The following is a 22,759-nucleotide window of genomic DNA, read 5'->3' on the forward strand; positions in this document are numbered from 1 at the left end:
AAACGGCATAAATAGCAAATGCATTGTATTGTATATCTACAACATGATGCTTTTAAATAACTAAGTATAAAAATATTATATATATTCTAAATCCCTGCATTGTAGTGTACTTATCTGATATATGTATATTTTTAAAAGTACAAAATAAAAGTCATGCTTTAAGGGTAAAAGATTTTACATCTATTTCTAATCACACTGACTACCTATGTAACTAGATAAAAATAGTACCTGCGGATAAAGTTTCTCGTCAATTCATTCATACATCAATAAATAGAAATCACAACATTACAAAGCTTTAAATGTATATGTAAATGCTAAAAATACTTGCTCCTTGTATACAGTAGCACTAAAATTGTATGGCATAAGAAACTTCACATTCATCCTATGTCAATATTATAACACCGAGGAGAGCCAATAGTGTGCTTTTACAATTTACGAAAAGCCTATGCGAGAGGACTCGTCTGTCTGTCCGAATAGCTATAGAATGTCGAAAGTAACAACAATGGCTCAGGACCAATGTACTGCGACGACAGACGCTCTTTCAATGCGGAGATACGAGTATATGATAGTTCTGTTTGAGTAATGAGTGGTTTTGGCTAATTATAAATTTAAAGCGAATTTAAAATATATTATTGTAGAAATACATGTTTCTAACATTTATCTTACATTTAATATTCAAAATATTTATTGTTTTATCAAGAAATTCTAAACAGGAAACCATTAATTTGCCGTGGACGTTAGAACAATAGATAAAAAATCTAGGTTACAGTCAGTAAGTAACGTCAACGGATAAACCTGCTTCCTTAAAACCACTCTCGAATTCAATGCAATGTCTTCCCTAGGAATAAATTATAAAGCATTTTAAGTAACAAGGGACCTTATTTATAATAGCGTCTTGTGCTTACAACTGATATTAAAAATGGGCGACACACACAGTGCCTTGTAAGGCCGGTAAAAAATTGACTGTACCAAGTTTCGAATGCAAGAAGTAATAAACGGAATTCCATTTTTAAATAAAATGCTGCAAAACATTATTAGACTAACGTTTATAAAATTCCAAACTCATATTAAAGTATATTAACGGTTATTAAAGTTATAGTGACACATTTCTCAAATGGTCAATAAGTTCTTTCTCTATATTACGTTATATAAAACAACATAAATTTACATGAATAACTATACATTAACCACGAGTTTCCACTGATGTAAAAAAAGGAAAAGAAAATCCTTTGACTACAAGAAATAGGAAAAAAAAATGGTAAAATGTAAAATACACGCACACGCAATACAATATTATGCCTTCGATACCTTTTCTGTATACCATAGTTGAAAAATCTAAATTAAATAAATTCTAGAACACTGCGCAACAATGAACATACAAAAATTTTTATCGCTTTTACGTTTTAGTAAAGAGGACGTTCTCATTACAAAATCTGTTGATTTCTTAGTCTTCTTAGCAATGCCATTTTTTCCACAAGTGAACTCAAGTCGATAGAACCAAAAGTATTTCTCTAGCAAATGTTTTTCTATCTACTAGTATCTAACGACGTGGTTAAGGTTGCCAAAATTAGTGCAGAGCCTACAAAGAGTTTCTAATCAACCCGTAATACTATTGCATTGTACAAAGAGCATATTCAACTACTGCTGACTAAGTTATTCCGACCCGATGAATTTTAGTCAATGGTTATATAATGGATATAAGTCCTATTGGGTATAAACGTTTATTATTATATTTAGTTTACAATAATTACTCCCTCCTGGCGTCGTATCTCACACTAATAGGGATCGGGAGTCTTTTTAAAATGTCGCGTACGCGTGTTTGTTGTTTTGGCGTCTGTGGTATCGAGCGTGGTTTGGACCTGATTGAATCGCCTGAGGCTGCGGTCTCATGTTCGCCGTCTGTCCACTTTTTCGTTGCTCAGAATTTACAATAACCACTATTACATATTAACTTAAAAATATTAAAATTTTATCCTTTTTACTCATATTTTGTGAATAATTCAATTTACAATCAACATTTAATTATTAATTCATTTATACACTGTAAATTGTAAGATTATAATCTTCTTACTGACAATCATTGTAATAATACACATACGTAATAAACTGTATATGTAGTGGACACACACATACGCGTACAAATGAAAAGACCTCAATACAAGACGAAGCAAATGCACTCCACGTTGAATATTCAACAATACATTTACCACTAAACACATATACCTTATAAAGCTATCCATGTGTGCAATTATTTGTCAGATTATGTGTAGTATGTGTGTGTGTTTTATACAATATGCTGGTGCCAACTTTAAATCGAGCATGAGTCGCCGCCGCAGCGCGACAATATCTTCACTGTCCGATCGTGGAAACGTGACATGTGGCCACAATAAATGTTGCGTACATTACTTAGAAATCTAACATGAACTACATATTTTACGCCCATTTGTTATCACTTATATGGCGGGAAGTACATATGTAAATTTTATTTTAATTTTCTAGACTGTTCCAAACAAACCGCGAGGTACGGAAGCAATAATAGCGTAGAAACATAGTAAATATATATAATTAATAAAACACATGTCACACTTTTTAGTTTAGGAGTCATTAACCAGCAAAATTAGTACGTTTAATATTTTCTTACATAAGCATATTTTTTAATTATGTACAATACATTATGTCCATTGTCCTCTTCGCAACATTTCATTTTTGCTAACCGTTTTGTAATAGCGTTCAATTGATATCAAGTTTATATAATGCCTGAACTAAGCTTTTTTTTCCTTATACTATTATATAAAAATAACATAAACACCTTTTATTTTTTATAGTATTTACTTATGTTCATGTATCAAAGTACCACTAGAGCTGTTTTTGTATAGCGGTAGAAAAAATTGCTTGCCCAAGCGAAGTCAAAGATGGCCGTCGACTCCGCGGCTTGACCCATTTTTCAATTTTCACTTTTTTAATTGAAACATCCAGTCATTTCGAAATGAAAAAAAAAACGTTATCTTGTGTCTTTTTTAAAAGATAATTTTTAAGAAGGTATTTACGATAAATATTTAGCCATTGTAACTGAAATCAAGGCTTCAAAGGGATAATAACAGGTATCAAAAATGTTGAATTGAACTATCGTCATTGCTGGTGTACATAGGTCTCGTGCACAGATTTTCACAAATTGTCATATTCAGCCTCTCCTGAGCCTAAAGATATAACTAATCCTTGTACTTTAACAGTGCCTCAGTTTTAAATAACTCTATTATCATTACAAATATGTTTCATTACATTTAAAATGAGTCACAAAATATAAATCATAAAGTAAAATTATATTGTCAACAGCACTCGTTGCGATTATTTGAAACTTAAGCTTAGTTTTAAAACTATTTATACTTTCGACGTCTTTTCGGCATTGTTCGGTGGGTAATTTATTACATAGCGTGTTCACCTTCATATAGTCTTTCTTTGCATAATTTATGCATGACTATTATTCAATTCTAGCTGGTCATAGTTTCAAAGAGCACTGGTAGCCCAGCAGTATAGGACTAAGACTTGCGATCGTAGGTTGCGGGTACGATTCCCGGTATACAACTTTACAAAATTCACCGTTTGTTAATTATAAAGGATTGACATCATAAACAGGTTTCCAGAGGATGGGCAGGAGCGTCCTCTGCGTACCTTAATATCACACTTCGTTTGTTTTTTGTTATATACATATTTTCAAATTGCTAAACAAAAAAACGTATGGATGTATTACTACGATATAATAAGAATTAGACAATTTTATTACTTGCACTAAATTTCGTATTCTAGCCTTGAACTTTGACAGAATAGCAAAGGGCAAACGCTAAACCGGGCTGATATTAATATCGCGATGGAAAATATGAGGGGTAGAAAGTCGTATGTAGTCATAGTTGCGTTGCCATGGAAACGACTATATTTTACGACGCCAACGACACGTTACGAGCGAGATTCCATCAGGCGAATCTTCTTTGATATTCCCCGCCCCGTTTAATAGGCAATGGAGTCGGCAGAGTCTGCTATAAAGAGGCTATATTCGAAACTTTCACGACACACTGTAGGTGCGTTCAATTTGAATTAATCTTCGTAAATGAAATACTTTGTTATATACATTACTTCTAATTAAAAGTTAAGAAAAATATTATATTTAATTTTAAATTATGCTAGTTGCTTTAAATATGCTGTTTCATTCGCAAATATAATTTATTCCTCACCCCGTTTTGCCTTGCGTGTACACTTATTATACGTGCAATGTAACTGGCACACATGCAAATGAGAGCCAGTTGAACTATTTAGTAAAATAACGAATAACATATAAAATGAGAATAATCAGAGTAATAATCAGCGAGGACATGGAGGAAAACTATTTCTCAAGCTTGGATTCATTGCTCATAACGACCTTACGTAGCTTAGATATGACAACTAAGCAAAGCTGAAACATAGATTTAACGAGTGACTCATTTTTACAGTTCAGCGACTCTACGCCACGAAAACTACTTTGTAAATAAAAACTTAAAGAGGTTCTGCTGATATTATTTTGTTTAATTTATATATATTTCTATATAATTTATAACCGGAAGGAAAATGTTTTTGCAATGAGTTTCAACTGTGCGTTCACATTAAGTCTGGTCTAAAAAAAACTGGGTGTTAATAATTAAAACTAAAAATACATTTATTTGAGTGATTATTTGTAAAACAGGGCAGATAGTTTGACGATTTTTTATATATTTTTTTAATTCGTTCATACCAGCCGACAGACGCCCACTGCTAGCCAGTATTTCTAAACTGTTTACAAGCGAATCACCCCAGTGAAAATCATCGTGGTTTAACGCTACATAAGCCATAGTGTTATTATTGCTTGGCCGCTTTTTATGGCTTCTCGACCCTTCGCAACGGTATCCCAATTGCAGACAGAAATTTTAGAAAAAAGTACACCTGAAATGGTTTTATTGCTTAACGTTACTGAAAAGAACATCCGTTCATTGAACAAAATTATTGAGAAACCGTGAAAGCGATGGAAATTGTTGAGTTTTTATTGTTTTTCAACGTAGCGGTGACAATTTTTCGAGTTATTTAATCACTTTCCTAACTGAGAAACAATCATTTAAACTTTTTTTATTACTAATTATATATTTAAACAAATCAATGAGAGTTCTCATAATTATTTATATGTCTATAAATGGTATTACTTTTTATCGACTACAGTATTTTATAAGGAAGTTTTTAACTAAAAAGAATTTCTTATCGTATCATAGAATTATTTAGTGACTTGAGAAGAAATCCAATTAGAATCTGATTGATACTTACATGACATCCGTCAACTTAAAGCAACAAGAGTTTCAAACACGGTATCGACTGGCCAACGCTTTTGAAAAATCTTAAACATACCCTTCGGTACCCTACCACTCCTACTTTTGTTTTTATTTGTGTTTAAATATTTTATCTGTACTATTCATCCCATCACTAACTAAGACAAGTAATTTTTCTAACACAAATTTTCTTATTTCGATCTCAGTAACTATAAACCTATATTACCATGTAAAGTCCAATGAACATTGTCAATGGACGTTCAGAATAATCTGTTATAAAATGGCATGTTTACTCGTCAAAAATGGTATCTATCAGTTGGGCAACGATTTTAATTCTCTCTCTTATATTCTAAGGTATGTTAATGGCGTTGCGAAACAGAAAAAAAACATATTTTTGAGGTGGCGGTACAAAGTGTAAAACGGATAAGTATTTTTTTTATCTGGTATTAGCATAACATAGTAAGAAGCATTATATTTACTTCAAAATTTAATTCCAAAAACAAAAAACATAATTTTCTCCTTGCTCCCGCTGCGTGGTTTACCCAATACTGGGAGTCGTGACCTCAATCATGCAGTGATCAGCTCACATTTGTATTAGTTTTCACGAATTTTCATAGCCTATTACATAACATCAACAGTAAACGAACCGACGAAAGCTGCAAGCGCAAACAAAAACATTCAGGTTAACATATTTTAGATAAAATCCTCGTAGTTAGAATCCGTGGAACAGTATCGCTTAAATAAACTACACTCTGCAGAGTAGAGAAAAATTTGGCAATAAATCTTGTTGTTTTTTTGCCATAAATTTAGCAAACCAATGTTTATCCCAATTATTTTATTTTGTTTAAGAACTCCCTCTTTAATAAATAATATTAAAACCGTATAAAAATAGAAGAGCGATTGACAGAGAAAAGGAGAGGGGGAGAGAGAAAAAGAGAGGGAGAGAGATAATGCAACGAGAAAAAGATAATGATGAAATTCATTTATTTAACAGAACTTGTAACAGAACTCTGATATGATAATGATAGTCAACTTTCTTTTAATCTATTTTATTTTTGACTATTCAGCTTCGCATGGCGTTATAGTTGTCTAGAAAAACCAGCAAGAAACTCCACAAATATGAGAGAGAAGAGAGTTTTTAGAGAAAAATTGGAAGATTGGGAAGATAATGAATTTTCAATTTGCGATGATCAATAGACTTCTTTTATCTTGTGAAGAGAGAGATTGCGCAAAATAGATTGACAACCTATCCTATTGACTGTGAAGTTAATTAACAAATGAATGGAAAACGTAAATATGAAATTGCTTCTTTTAGGACATTTCACTAATGAACAGGCCAAAATGTTTACAACGTTGTAATTTTATGGCATAAAGGAAGGTGAAATCGGAGCATAAAATCGTACGAACATATTAAATCAATAAGCCGTCGCCGACGTAGCGTCGGTGATGAACGCAGCCCGGATTTATGCGCCGCAACATGCGCTTGTAACACGAATGGAACCTAATACTAATACAAGAGGAAACCCTTACGTGAAGTCTAGATTTACACACGTTACGTAAATAAATTGCAGTGAACCTGTTATTCCTCATTACTATATGTTATGTTTTGACTATTCGCATTAGAAAACCTATCAGGAGTTTTGTCACTAAAAGAGATATAACGCTCTCTTCACATTGAAGAGTTGAATTAGTAGAGGAAAGCCTCAGCGACTCTGATGCAAACATTGGAACGACGTGGTCTTAAAGAATCGTGATAGAGTGAAAAATACCCAAGATTTCTGCGTTTTTTATACGGAAGTCTTGATAAACATGGCGAGGGTTTTCGTTGAAAGGAATTTCGCATAAACATGTTTCCTTCCCAACTCCTCCTGAAATTATGAACGCTTAATTATTTACAATGACCTTATTCAAGCGTTGTTAAGCTTTTGAGATACTATTATCGTAATGTAAATTGAATCAAAGTCTACATATGTACTTGTGATTAATGTTGATTGTGAGCTTCGGATGATGCTGGAAACAAGACCAAAAGGTCTTATCGGAGACCAATATCCAACAGTGAACGTTCTAAGGTCGAAATGATGTTGATCAGCTCCAAATAGAAGTGACTTTTAGTTTCATTTAAGATTACTTGAGTATACAACAATCAATATAGAAAGCCAATAAGTGAATTATTACTTTTAATCGACAATCATATAAAAATACAATACATGTGCTATTGTTATAATAAACGACTACACTAGTAAGATTTAAGTATAAAATCTACTACGTGATCTAAATACGAAAGAAGGGTAAACAAATTAAACGCCAATTCTTTACAAGTCAATTGGAAACATCACTCATATGTATTGTTACAAAGTCTTTCAGATCCGAAGCCTCTAGTTATATAAGAGTCATAAAAGAAATATGTATACAGTTTAAAAAAGCATTCATTCCTTTGAATTAAGTGTAGTAAAAACGACGTACTTTATCTGATGTGATGTGTTAACTCGGTTTTTATTTAAAAAAAAACACTACTAATTATGGGGGCTTATTATATAATGTAAAATAAAATGTTATTATTGTAAGAAATATTACACTCTTAGTGACTAATCCACATGTTTCAAAAAGTTGCAAAGATGAACAAAAATGATAGGGGGAACACACCCTCCATAAGTTACCATAGCAACAGACGGGAAATCGAACACGAATCCGATATCGACAACGAACATGAGAATCTAAATGTAATATAAGATTCTGATTCTAGCATTGTTATAAACATAATACAGTATTTTTGTACGTCAGCCGGGATCGTTCGAAAACTGAAAAATGGACTATGTGTTGACTCTTGTAAAATTAAATAACCGAATTACAGTGCCCGGCCATAAATATTGCACATCGACCTTTGGAAAGAGACAATCGGCTAATTTCGGCTTCGTAGAGTGTGAACCTGATTACTTCACTGCAAGGGACCAAAAAGTTAGTTCATTTCCTTTTATAACATACAACGCCTTTCTCTTTGTTACGGGATACTTATATAATAGCGTTCGTGGACACAGCGATTATAGACTGTGAGAAGTATTTGTGGAACGTAAACGTATTTGTCTGTTGAAGAGCTAGAGATAGATCGTTTAGCTGCTAGCAAAAAACATACATTGTACATTAATAGATCCTAAGATATTTATTTTAAGGGAATGATAGTAAGTTTTATTAGTTATACAAATTGAATGTCTAAGTAAAACACGCACATAGTTTTAAGGATTTACTACTAACTAAACTATAGTTTATTTTAACAAGCATAAAACTCTTAGAGGCTGAAAAATTGTGGATTGTTATGTTCAGGGTTTGATTTCTGTGAACTGTAATCAACCTGCGTATACTACGGCTATATTTCTGCGATACAAGCCTGCGAGCCTAATGCAAAGTTCAATAATAATTTAATCTTTAATCTAATTATATGTATGGTAAATATGTGACATCCACCGATACGTACAGCGTCTTTGTTTTCGGTTCATAACCACTCTACAAGGCAAATAACAAGAATAAACCCCTATAGACTTCGTATCTAAATCATTTATACGGTCGAATAAACAGTTCCCTCTCTACACTATGTTTTAATTAATTTCATTATTCGACCCAAATCACATTAACTATCCCAACTCGTCGAACTATATTGCGTTAAACGTTGCAGTACTTGTGACAAATTGTCGTTATAAATCTTGCATAATAGCATCCACTAAGGGTGGGGTCGTGCATATATTCTAAATTTATTTCACGTATACACAAATTGATTGAAAAATATCATCAAATAAGGCACTAAATATAACTTAGTTGTTTTGTTACTTACATATCGTGAATAACTAAGATACTTATAAGGTATATATATAATAACGAATTAACGAACTTAATAAACAACCTGGCAACATTTTTGCTGCTAAAATGGCAACAGTAACTTGTATTAAAAAAAAACTAAGCCGCGTGCTTCGAGCGAAGACTACAGCCATATTACTCACTACTTATACGTACACTACTTATGATGCTTAGGCAATAGCTGCCAAAAGTTACAATTTTTAAGTCATTTATACCGTCCATCTCTTTTATAATAATAAATATATTTACAATAATAAATATTATGTTTATGACAAACAGGTTCGCCACATTTCGGGATACTCAAATCGACTATAATGTAGCTTAATTTTAGTACAATTAAATAAAAAATGTGACGGTAATAAGTTATTAACTTTTGAATACACATATTCATTACAACGCAATATTGTCAATATTTCGGTATTATCGTATCATTTAAATTTCCTCAACGTTTTTATTATTATTAATTTGTTCGAGTAGTACTAGTAAATCGATTTGTTTAAAAAGTGGTGTTACGTGTTAGTTGCGTTGTGTTGTTCTTAGCATAAAAAAGACTCTTTATACGGTAAAGGTACTAAAGGTACTAAGTAGGTATGCTTTTGTAAATAGTAATTAAAGTAATAGTAAATTTAGTATATATGGGATTATTTTAAAATAGGAACACAGATATAAAGTATCACTGAAACACGGAACACTAACGCTTTCATTTCTCGACAACTTTCTGAGGAGCAGTGTAGACTCATCCTTCGCACGGACAAAACGTATTAAAAGTAAACCCGTCTACAGTGAAACTTGATTTTATTTACAAATTCATACACGCTTTACCATTGCATGTTCAAAAATGTCATTTTTAAAACCAGTAGTTCAAAATTATGTATTTGTTTTATTAATAAAATTATGATTATGTGAGAACAAAATTATGTTAACATTTTCAATTCGATTTTTAAATTTATTTCCAAAAATAAATCCATTTTTCTAATTAAACAGTTATGCCAGTGTTACAAGGTTATAAAAATCAAATTCCATTTGCAATAAAATACATTTTGATGTTATGGTACTAAAAATATTATACATAGGTACGTCAAAATCCATCAATCTCGCTAGTAAATAGTACCCATTATATTAGAAAATAATAAGACGGCTATATTTTATAAATGTATAAAAAGAAAGTCAACAGTAGTCGTGTCCTAATATAATTGATTCATACGCGGTTCATAAATAAGCACGATAACGACCGCATGATCACCTATCTTTGTAATTAATCACCAAAGTCGTTAAGCCGGCGTTTGGAAATAAACATGTCGAGCTAATTGCATAAACATTACGAAGTTTACAACAACTTGCCAGGTACGAGAATCATTACGTGATTTTCACATAGATGAAAGATATTTCACAAAAAAGTTTTCAATTCTTAAAAAATAACAAAGAAAACTAAGCAAACATTAAATTTAATTGGCAAATAGGCATCGAAAATTTGTTTAAAATGAATCACAAGAAATCAGAAGATTAATTTCATTTTTATATTACATATAACCGTCTATCTTATTAAATCATCGTTTCTAATTCATCGATAGGAAGTCCACTACTGGACGTGGTAGCGACGCACATTCAACGTCTTCTGACGATTTTAACAAAGTCGTCTTGTCCACTTACGCTGCGCTTTCCGATCCGTGTTCTCCTTTCTAAAAACTAAAAGCCCCAGTCACCTGCACGCTATGGTAGCCTGCCTATTTCCATATTAAACACAAATATATATCTTATAACATATATCTTCAGATGTTGTGTAGATTTATACATCATGGTTTAATTTGGTTGACATCGCGTTCATCTCATTTAGTCTTTATTTTATTTCAAAACGTACAAAGCGACGTAGTTAATTATATAGTGAATAGTAAAAACTGATGTAAGATAACTTTCCCAAGAGCATCCGACGACAAAGAGTAAAAATAATTTTATTACAGTAACACAGTTCGGGCTTGCGTGCCGGGTGAACAAACTTTACTATAAACGTCCCCTGAAGCTCGTTCAGGCGATGTAAACATCACATGTCCAGGCGCAAACGGCTAGCTAGGGCTGCCAGATACACAAAATTAAAATGCAGACAGAAAATTAAAAAAATACGGAAAATTACAGCTTCCGTAAAGTCAATAATATCGTGCGTATTTAACACCAATATAATAAAATTCATATTTAATATAAAGAAAAAGAGACAAATGAAATAAAAATTGCGACGACTTGCTTAATGAAAATCGCATTAACAAGATATTTCACGGAATATAAGGTTGACCTTCTGATATATAAGGTCAAGAAAAATGTTTACAACAGTTAAACAGTTTCTATATTATACACAAAATGAGTAAAGAAATCACCATATAAAACAGGTAACGGTTTTAAAAATTGCATTGTCATCCTTATGCCAATATAACGTTTGTGAAGATTTGCGTGGACGGGTGGCGGGCCGATGTCGTACAACAGCTCTATACTTCATTAAGCCAACGTGACCCGAGGTTAATGCGTGTATGCCAGTGTACACGCCGGTCCCTTGATGGACTCATAATCTGCCTAGCGACAGACATTTTAGAGTAATTACTTTGAGTTACAATAAGATAAGACTGTGTAGGTTGGTTTGCATTGTCGATGACGTGATCTCGCATTCAATTCTTTTATACGCAATTCATTCGTAATGGAATGAACGATCTACATGAAATTATATTTCAAAACTGGTGCTACGAATACATATGATACACAAGATTGCTTTTAAAGATTTTTTTAAGATCATGTCTCAAATCCCTACAAAAGAAATGTCAATTTTTTTCATTTTCTTTTTTAATTGAAAGCAGTTTGAATAAACATGTCATCGGAGATAAAAGTTTGATCTTTGAGATGAAAAAAAAAACTCCTTTTTTGCTACCACAGTCCACCATATAATACTAGTCATATAGTAATGTCTCTATAAGAATATTTGTACAGTAGACTAGTTATGGCCGATTTGACTTCGACGTAAAAAGAATAAACAAGCTCTTGAGAAGAATGTGACAGTGAAAGCGCGGACTCTATTTCTAACAGCGGTTTATAAGAATAGATTTAGTTAAGTTGGCCAAGGTTAGTTTGTGGTCGTGTGAATAAGAGCACTGCGAGAGTTCGCGACGAGTAACGCTATTTTATGGTTATGTTAATATTTGTCTTACAAGTATTCAATCATTAACTATCTGTCCATTAAACTTTTCAAATCAAGGAATAAAGTGAATGACCGCAGCGAAATTATTAGAATATTTTATATTTAAGTTGGAATAGACCAAAGTTTGGCAAAAGACAGAATCACAATAAGATTTTTTTTAAAAACATTAATGCTCAATTAAAATTATATTGAAGTACAGTCGAAAAATCTATTAATTAAGTTCGCACAGATAATTAGCGTTAAATTAATTATTTAAAGAAAAATAAAACAAATATACAACTTATTCTAATAGTTAATATAAATACCGTATCTACATGATAAAACAAATGAACTAAGAACTTTGAGGACGTGTTTTTTATCACAAAATATTTAGACCTGACGATGTTGCTTACACAGACCACCCGTACAGGAACTTGTATTACGATATGCTTTGTGACCTATCGCTTATCGCCATAAGAGAGAATATTTCATTAGTGAGTTGAAAAATAATTAACAAAATCATCAACTACTGGAAATAGGACTCTCCTATGGATTTCCAATAGGACCTGTTAAAAACAGCTTGCATTCAGCGTTTTCCGACGGCTTTATCAAGGTCATATCAACATCAATCACCATCTGTTTTACGCGCTATATCGCCTGCACACTGCTAGTACAACCTAGCAATCCACTGGGCTATACCGGTTAATTTTTTCGTCTTCGAACCTCATCATTCCTAATTCAAACTCGATTATCTTATATATATTTCTTGGTAGCTGGCCGATCATACACATAAATAAATATATGAAAAATATCCGAAATAACATAGTGCAAGTTACAAACTTAAATCAAACGTTTCCTTCCTGCAATAACAATGTAATGATTTATTAATAGCCGGTATTGTTTCACCTTCAAATGTAAACTAAAATATATTACACGAAAACTTTGCGTACAATAAATTTAAAACTTTTTAATAACTCCCATGCTAATATAACTTAACAGCTTACATTGAGGTCGTTAGTGTTTCGACGAATAAGTTCTAATTCTTGCAAATAAAAATATTACAGCTTATGCATACAAATGACTCATTGAACTTTTCAAGATGAGTACCTCTATGTAAGTTAATTGGAAAGGGTCGTGGGAACCCTTTAGCTGCGCAAACAAGAATGAGGTCATACGTAAATTTGACAGGCTTATCGACATACTGCAGAGGGAAAACATTTTGTGGATTGAATTAACCAATTATAAAACAAGAAGTTTGGTGTTTGTTAATAAAATATTGCAGAGTTGGCAGTTTTGGTTACATTTTGTAGTTATACGAAGTGTAATATTTTTATAATACTAGCCGGTAGACGCGGCGTGAGTAGGGCCTCCCATTAGATGGATCGACGACACATTTAAGGTCGTGGAAAATCGGCATTTATATTTCGTGATAGTTTTTTATTATTATATAATTTATATTATTGAATAAAGATACAATTCTCGATAGTTATAAATATCCTATCTATCCTATCTTAATGAATATCTTAATCTTAATATAAAAAAAAAATAAATAATAAAACGTAATTCAGAGTGAACTGATCATATTGATTATTGTTTTAATGTCCTAATAATAAACAAGGATAACTAACAAAAAATTTAATTTTCTAACTCGTAGCCTATACGATTTTAATGAGGTATATTTAAACATTTTATTATTACGCTTTACAGTACACGATAATTTTTAATTTAATTTAATCCTAACACGTCTTTTTCATTGAAGCTGTCGTCAAATACTGCCTATTTTACCTTTAATTTACTCTGTGGTATGTATGAGAAAAATGTTTCTACCATTTACCTCCGAATTCCTTTATATTTTTTCTTTGTTACAAACTTAAAAGTGCCATCTTCAATTATATGGTTATTATTTCGTGGATTGATAATAATGAACAAACTAAATAATTTTCACTCATATCACACGAGACATCTAATGAATACTTATAAAACGCAATTGCTTTCAACCCTACAAAATTCATCGCAGTGAACACGCGAACAGAAAGCATGTACTCATGTTTATATGCATTATGTATATTGAACAACGACCCAACCTGAAGTACCAAACAACAAGCAGCCGTAACCTGTACAATAAAACCTGGTGCTATTTGAACCCGACAAGTGTCGAACGTAGCACAATGAATACTAATTGTTTGGGTACAATTGAGATTCACGTATCGTGAAAGTTCAATTGGAAATCGTATAATTAAAAACATTGGTAACAAAGTAAATTCCAAATTTGAAAAAAAGTTTTTTTTGATATACGACGGATTATACATCTCTTGTTGACGACATGTAATAAATAAAATAATTAACCTCACCGTTGACGCGACCACATTATTTCCAAGTTGTGCTATCTTCTATAAAGTCATTTATAATACTCCATAGCACACTAAAATTCTTTGACATTTTTTTAAATCTAACTTAATAAAATTTATGAACATTTTCTAGGATTCTATTGCAAAAGCGTATTCATTGCTCATTGATTTGCTAATGAGATATAGTCAAGTTATGACACTTAAATAAAAAACGGCGCAAAACATTAAAATCTAATGTTGTTTCTTGTGAATTAAGATTGTTACGATACGTATGATTATACTTTTATCTATGAATAATTGCTGCCAAATAATTGTTCATTAACTGTTTTTGTGTCTAATTATAATTGGGTGTTAACAAACCAGTGTATAGATTATTACAGAAGTCGAAAGAGATCGACTGACATGATAAGGTTAATTGTTTGACAGATTATTTTGAATGGGAATGTTTTTTTTTTTATTAAAACAAGTTATTCCCTAGAATTTTAAATCGGTTTCTCGGAGATCAACATAAACTTAAATCTATTTTGATCGACAAGGTCTACAAATAGACTAGTATTAATTAACACGTGTTTTATCTGTTACTTTCAAGATCGTGTATGATTTGTGTTATATGTAACAAAACTTGTTATTAGAATGACTCTATGAAGTCAATTTTATTCACTTAACCAGTTGCAAAGTTTATAAATGGTATATAATGGATAGAATGTGTATGTATAAGAATGTGTATAGTGAGTAATGGTTTGTAATCGGTAGAATTTTTTAAAAATAATTTGCCCTGTGATTATTTTGAAGAAAGCGTCCCATTGCTTGGACAACATTGGGAATCTCTGATGTTCTTCTACTTCTTTTCGGTCGATAGACGCCCACTGACACAGGCGTCCCTCAAAGATCTCCAAATGACTGGTCTTGCGCTGCTCTCATCCAGCGAATTGCTGCGGTCTTAACTGTGCCACTCTAGACAAGCAATCCTTCGAGCTACGTCGGTGACCTTGGTTCTTCTGCAGATCTCCTCATTTCTGATTCGATCTCGCAGCGAAACTCCGAGCATAGCCCTCTCCAAAATAAAACGCACGTTTATAATCTCTGGGTATAAATAGGTGTGTAGAATAACGAACTTATGAATTGACGCGAAATGAGAAAAAATTGGCGCTTTGTAAGAAAAATATGAACTAATTTAGTAAAGAATGATTATTGAAGCATGAACGTTACTTTCATTCTGTACTTAATACTCTAACACTGCATCATTCTTTGGAAAATTACTGGTGTAATTAGATGTATCATCTCATTAACTGACTTGTGCTGATGTAATGATACGCAGGAAATATTAGTACGCAGCAATGCAGCGCCCTACTTCCAGACATCTGACTAGCAGAAAAAAATGCATAGCCATTTTATGCCTCATAATTTAAAACCTAAAATTTTTACAGTATTAAATTGACGTAACTTTTCTACTATAGATTGTTATATTTTACATATTGTTGTTGTACAGTTGCAGCTCAGCGGCAGAGTACTGACTGACTTGCGATCGTAGGTCGCAGGTTCGATTCCAGGTATACAATCTAATGTAAGATTGTCATTGCTCACAAACAAGTTTCCAGAGGATGAGCAACAGCGCGTACTCTGCGTACCATAATGACCACTCTGTGTTTGGCAATAATCGGTGTAACATAACTACTAAAGATGCCCCGTGGAGGGATGAAACACGTGTTGAGTGGTTTAACGGTGGCAGATGTGTAATTCGTATTGTTTGCCGCATACACATTTATCAGCGGGCTGGCAGGCGGTGCACTTTGTTGCACGACTACCACTGCATGTGCGGAAGTGGCTAAATATTGGTCCTTTTCTTACTTAGGATGGACTTCCGCAAGGTAACGCCTGATTCCATTAAAAGTACCATAATAGCACACTGCGATCATCAGCCCGTGTGTCAAGCGTGACGATTATGGTATAGACCTCTATACATATCTTTGGGGGAGGTCTATGTCTTGCAGTGGGCGTATGGATTGTTATCTTTTACATATTGGCATAACAAAATAATAAATACTTTTATAGTGTTAAGTATAAATAACCACCGATTCATTCCGATATCTCTGAAAGGCTTAAGGCTTAGTCTCGAATGGAATATTTCTATAGACTAGTAGAAGTAAACTATGATTTATACGTTATTTAACAACAAACAGGTTGAAAGGGCGTTCTTTAATGAAAGTGCATATTTTAAATTATTGCTCTTAAGTACAACATAGGTCGTATAAAAATTTTGCTATAATATATTTTTGCCATGTTAAAATTAACGCGAAGCGAGCGGGGGAGCGCCAGTACATAATACATGAACAACGAACACGATCGACGGCGTGCTCGGTATTCTCAATGTTTGCAAAGCTTGAAGTGCAATGTCGTGCATTTTGTTCCCTCCCACGTAAAGCTGTAACCGGTTTGCTAAATCGCCATAAAATTTTAACTTTTTTATGCAACTTTTTATTATAATTATAGCGAGACTTTATATGCACCTAACACCTGTAACATACATACATGTATTCAGCAAATAGATTCACTGATTTAGTTAAAGTACATATAGAGTTATTAACATCATTTCACGTAGAGACGTCCAGTGCTGGACATAGACTTCTCTTATTAATTTCCCACAAAACCTAAAGAGTAGTAACTCTACTTCTAAGCACATATACCGGAATTACTTAGATAACTTATATCTTTAAAGAGTATGTGTCCTAATAAATGATAATCAAGCAAATGACTCCATTTTGTTAAATGATAAATACATGTTACATAAAATTTTAGTTGTTTTCATATAACTCGACTCGTGAATAAATAAGAGACCTACATTCGCATGAATATGGAGCAACGATGTCGTGCAGATATGACAATTTATAGTTATCAACCAGAGGTAGTTACGGTCACGATAAGTCGAGCAATTTTAACTAGCAATAGATATGTACTCATATATTGAGTTTTATTAAAAATTTCCGCAAAAAATTTGCATTATTGCACCATCGTGGTCGTAGTCGTTTCAACGTGTAGACGCCTTGCTTGACAGGCAAGTTGGTAATCAAAGTGTGGTATTGTATTGTAGTACGCAGATGAGATACGCTGCCTATCTCTGGAAACTTGTTGAGCAGTGGTAATCCAAATATATATTAATGCATAAAGTGTGAATTACATAAGATTGAATCCCGGGGATCGAACCTGTAATCGACTGTCACTAATCTCAGTCTTAAACCGTTGGACTACCACTGCTCATTAGTGCATCAGCGCATTGTATTTTTTTGACCAAACATAAAAGCGAAATTTAATAAAAACTAAAAAAAAGTAATTTTATTCCTATGTAGTAACAAAATTCATTATTAACTTTTATTTACTATGCTTTCACTTTTATATTTAACAAGCTGTGCCCGCGTCTTCGTCCGCGAGGAAATTTAACTTTTTCTTTAATAAAAGATGCTAAAATTAAGCATTATTACATCAGCTACCTGCCATTGTAAGCCCCGTTAAAATCGGTCGAAGTATTTCAGAGATTAGCCGGAACGGACAGAAAAGAAAAATTAAAAAAAAGTAGTATTGATATATGTGTTGGATATATATTAATAGCATGTAATAAAAAGCTGTTATTTTATTATTACAAACCGACACTCCAATTTTATTTATTTATATAGATTAACAACATAGTATATATAACGTATATTGTTCTAAATGTAATATTTAGTCTCGAACTAGAGACTGTTTTATCCTGTCACAACGAATAAGTCTTGGTTCTAAACAGACACGCTTTCTGCCCACGTATACAGCAGTTAAATAGTATCACATTGAAAGTAAAATGCGCAGAATGCGTTCTTGATACGCACCGAAATCTTTAAATGTGCTTACACTGCATGTATTTTGTTTTTATTTTTTTGTGTAACTGCCTTTTCAAGTTCTACTTAGTTATACAATTATTTTTTTTAAAGTTACTATAAAACAAATAATGGAGAATCAAAAAATAACAGTTGTTTACGAGGGAAGGTTATACTATGTATTTAAAATGAAAAAACATGCAGTCTCTACCAGTCCTTCATTTTTGTTGCCGATATAAATAAATCACGTCGGTATTCTATATAACAGGGGTTCCCAAACTGCGGTTCGCGTTCCAAATGAGACTCTTTGAACGAATATATTTAGCTCCGATTGGTTGTCGAATTATTTCAATAGTAAATTTATATTACCAATGTCAAATCCTGGGAAATCGAAACAAATTTCTTTTCTGAAACGAACTTTTTCGAAACTTCTGTTCTGAATAATTAAGGTTAACATTATACCATAAAATTAGCGAAATCCAAATACCGATCATAATTAATTAACCGGCATCTTAAATATCATTAATCTTAAATATCATCAAATTAGCCATCATATACGTGTGCTATTATATCTAACGTCAATACAATGTGTATTATTATTTTGTACTTTTGTTTAAATAAATTCAAAAAATATGATTTTTATGAAAAAAATGGTATTTTTTTGCTTGTTTTAAATGTGTATTCAATTGCGGCTCACAAAAAATTTTAAACTTCAAAAAATGGCTCGCACTTTCAAAGAGGTGTCAATCTCTGCCATAGAAATTTACGAACAAATGCTGTGCGAATCTCTTATTGCTGAAAGCTTCGCGTTGTTAAACTTTGTCAATTTCAATTATTGTTAATATGGACGGGAAGAGAAACATACAAATAGTGGGGTCTTAGTCTCTCCGGGTAAGTTCAGTCTGGCCAAGCTGATCTAAACTGCACTTCCAACATACTTATGAGAAACAAGACTGAATAAAACCAAATCAAAAATCCAAATATTAACAAAGGGCCGATATAGTAGTAGGTAGATAGGTAGTCACCTAATCCTACGGTGTTGTATGTTGGTTCTTAAAAAAAAAATCAAGTTTTAAAAATATCAAAATTGATTCTTCGAATGACAACATTTGTCAGTCATCGTAGTGTAATCTATTTTTCTAACAATTGCAGGATCTTACCACGTGTGCGTTCGGCTAATCAAAATAACGCCTTCGATATTTAAAAAACTTTTAAAATTAAATTAGAACACATATCATCACACTAAGCACTAACATGAATTACTCACATTAACAAATCACCGCCAACACACCGAAACCATTCCACACTGTTGGATCGTGACAACCCTATCACAGTACACAGCTGCTTATCTAACGGCACGCACGCATAACCTGAAACAATAGAAACGTTATTTATATTACTTACCTGAAAAATTACGAGTAGCTTTCATAAATATTAACATACTGTATTCAATGTTTACAAGAGGTTTTATATTAGTTTTTAATACTTAACCCTTAATAGCCTAGAGTTTCAATTTCGATACCAATCTTTTAAATCGAATGTTCACATTACTATTAGTTTTTTTATAGGTTGACTGTACGTATTTTACTCTTGAATAATATTCTTTCAAATTAAAAAAAAAATCAATTTTTCCCTTCATCTAGACCCTCAAGCAAACACAATAATATTAAAAAAATAACTTTCGTAAATCAGGCTATTAAGGGTTAAAACAGGCAAATTTTTAATCATGTATTTAAGATATGTAAGGAAAATAATCAATATTTCTTATACAATATTTAAATTTTTTTATTTATATTATTTTATGTTAATATACTTCGCTGATACAATAATGAGCAGTTGAATCCGCAGTGGTGGATAAATTTGCGACAGTAGATCGCAAGTCCTCTACCGCGATTTATAGTTTTCAATAGACGAGGCTAGCTCCTCCCATACATACATACATAATTAGAAAATAGAAATGAAGCACTAACTAAAAGCAAAAACCTACCCTTTATATAATTAAATTAAGCCCGAAAATCTTTCAATCATTTAATAAAATCTCAAATTGTCGTTATTATGTACTTGTGGTTTTAATTACGTGTTCTCTTTGGGGCCATTAAAACGTACTGCCGCTCGCGTCTCGTATCTGACAGTTAAACTTGAGTTGTTAATTATTCTTTGAATTTCATTAAACGTGCCGTTTGAATTTTGTTTTTCAGACAATATTGAATACAAATCCTGATTTACGATACCGCTATAAATTCATAAATTATTATAAATCGGTATATTTATGAAAAGTAATCAACCGAGCTCAGATTAACAAGAAGTGGTTGTGGGCAGGCTACATATTGCGCAGAACTGATGCCCACTGGGGCATTAAAGTGGACAAACTTGTGAGGGTCAATGGAAGACGTCGCTGAAAAATCCATTATTTTTATAATTGAGATTTACATTCTAAATTACATATTTTTTTTTAGATTTAAAAACCAGTCCAGTTAAGCAACAGGGTTACGCGATACAGGAGGTATATGCGTTTTGTATTATACCTGTAGTTGCAGTGTGTGGCTTGTGGGAGGCGTTTCCGATGAACCTTATACGCTCACTGTTGACCACCATGTCTTAAATGTTTCAGTGAGTCGCGATATTCATATGGAATTCAACGTGTTGGAATTACTTATCAGTCACAATTCACAGAACAACATTCAATATAATTTTCTATTAAATTAATATTACTTTGTAAGATCTCAATTATATGGTACAATGTATACCGGAAATTCTTGACCTGTATGATGGGCTAAATTATGGGATAAATTAATATCTTTTGCTTTGTAACAATCAAAGAAATTTCACTTCGGCATATTCTATATCATATTCTCTATTATTAAATAACTACGTATGCGTTTCGTCGTTTTAGTCCACAGACGCCCACCTCAAGGCATATGCCTTCCACAAAGATATCTATGGCGGGATATACCATAATCGCCACGTTTGGCTAACGGGTTGTCGATGGCATTGTGGTATTATGGTACGCAGAGGACGCTGCTGCCTATTCTCTGGAAACTTATTTGTGAGCCGTGGCAATCCTATATAATTAATGCGCAAAGTGTAAATTATATAAGATTGTATAACGTGAATCGAACCCGCGTCTACGATCGCAACTCTTAAAGTTTTAACTGACTGACTGGGTTACCGCTGCTCGTGTATGCGTTTATTTAGTTCAAAGATGATGAACTTTTCAACATTCTATGGATTACCCGTGCGAGTGCCGAGTCCACTGCGTTATAGGAAGAAGGACCAGGTACGGTGTTGTTAACCAGCGTTCACCTTCGCCAACCAGATTCTCCTACCTTAATTTAAAACTACCCTACCAATAAACTTTGGAAGTACATTCCACAAATGAGCTAAAATTTGCTCTGACTTCCCTTAACTCTTTCGCAGGATATCAATTTATCTGTCATACCTCTCGCCTCTTGTTCCGCCGCATACCAATTCGCCATGAATTTAATCCTAGTCATACATTTGACAAAGTAGATTTGTTATCTTAGTTTTGTGGTTGATTTGGTTACATTTCTTTACCAGACAACAGTATGTTCTAATAATACTACACGTTTCAGTATTATTGACAATAGGATTAAGCCCTGTCTAGACGACGTCCCTGTGTACATCTTACCACGTGTTTTCTATATAGTTTTTTGATGTTATATAAAGATTTATTTAAGGATTTTAAATTTCTGACAAGTCTACCCGTAAATAATACTTAAGTATTAATATTTTTATAATTTGACTGACTTCGGCAAAACATGCAAAGAATTATTTTATTAAATTGGATGAACTACTTCTCTCTACGTCTCTATGATCAACCAGAGGGCGTCTAGCAATAGAAAGGTACTATCGACGGAATGATTTCTATATTTCTGCTAGCATGTGATTTAGTTTAAACTACTCTCCTAAACATAAAGATTAATATCATTTAATTCAGTAATATAAGTACGGTGCATTAATTAAAATTCAAAAATTAAAAAGATACAAAAATGTTATCTACAACTCAAACGATAAGAATTAATAGCTGTGCAAAAAAAATTTTATCGTTCTCTAACGATAAAAAATATTTTTCATATTTCACGTGTCATAATTATGCTCTGGTCTCTACCAGAGCTAAATTATGACACGTAACAAAGTTGCGGCCAGTAAATCGTGTATTTTTGACCGCATTATTCTAGCCAAATAGCATTTGCAAATTACGCGGGTATAAGCTAGCACAGGGCA

General features: G+C 32.7%; 1 protein-coding gene across 2 annotated transcripts in view; it reads right to left on the reverse strand.

Annotated features, from left to right (window-relative positions):
- Window positions 1-22,759, reverse strand: part of Arf6 (ADP-ribosylation factor 6) — a 44,113-nt gene that overhangs the window by 15,709 nt on the left and 5,645 nt on the right. Inside the window, exon 2 of one of the 2 annotated variants that reach the window (XM_068770954.1) lies at window positions 19,782-19,884. The gene's annotated coding sequence lies outside the window, so the exon portion shown is untranslated. Of the gene's footprint in view, window positions 1-19,674; window positions 19,755-19,781; window positions 19,885-22,759 lie in introns of those variants that run through there. The other variant, XM_068770955.1, reaches the window with a different exon arrangement.

The sequence above is a fragment of the Battus philenor genome, unplaced genomic scaffold (genome assembly GCF_028537555.1).
Source record: "Battus philenor isolate CCGP_79_NKW_IND1 unplaced genomic scaffold, ilBatPhil1.0.hap1 SCAF_3, whole genome shotgun sequence".
In the NCBI taxonomy this organism is placed as follows: domain Eukaryota; kingdom Metazoa; phylum Arthropoda; class Insecta; order Lepidoptera; family Papilionidae; genus Battus; species Battus philenor.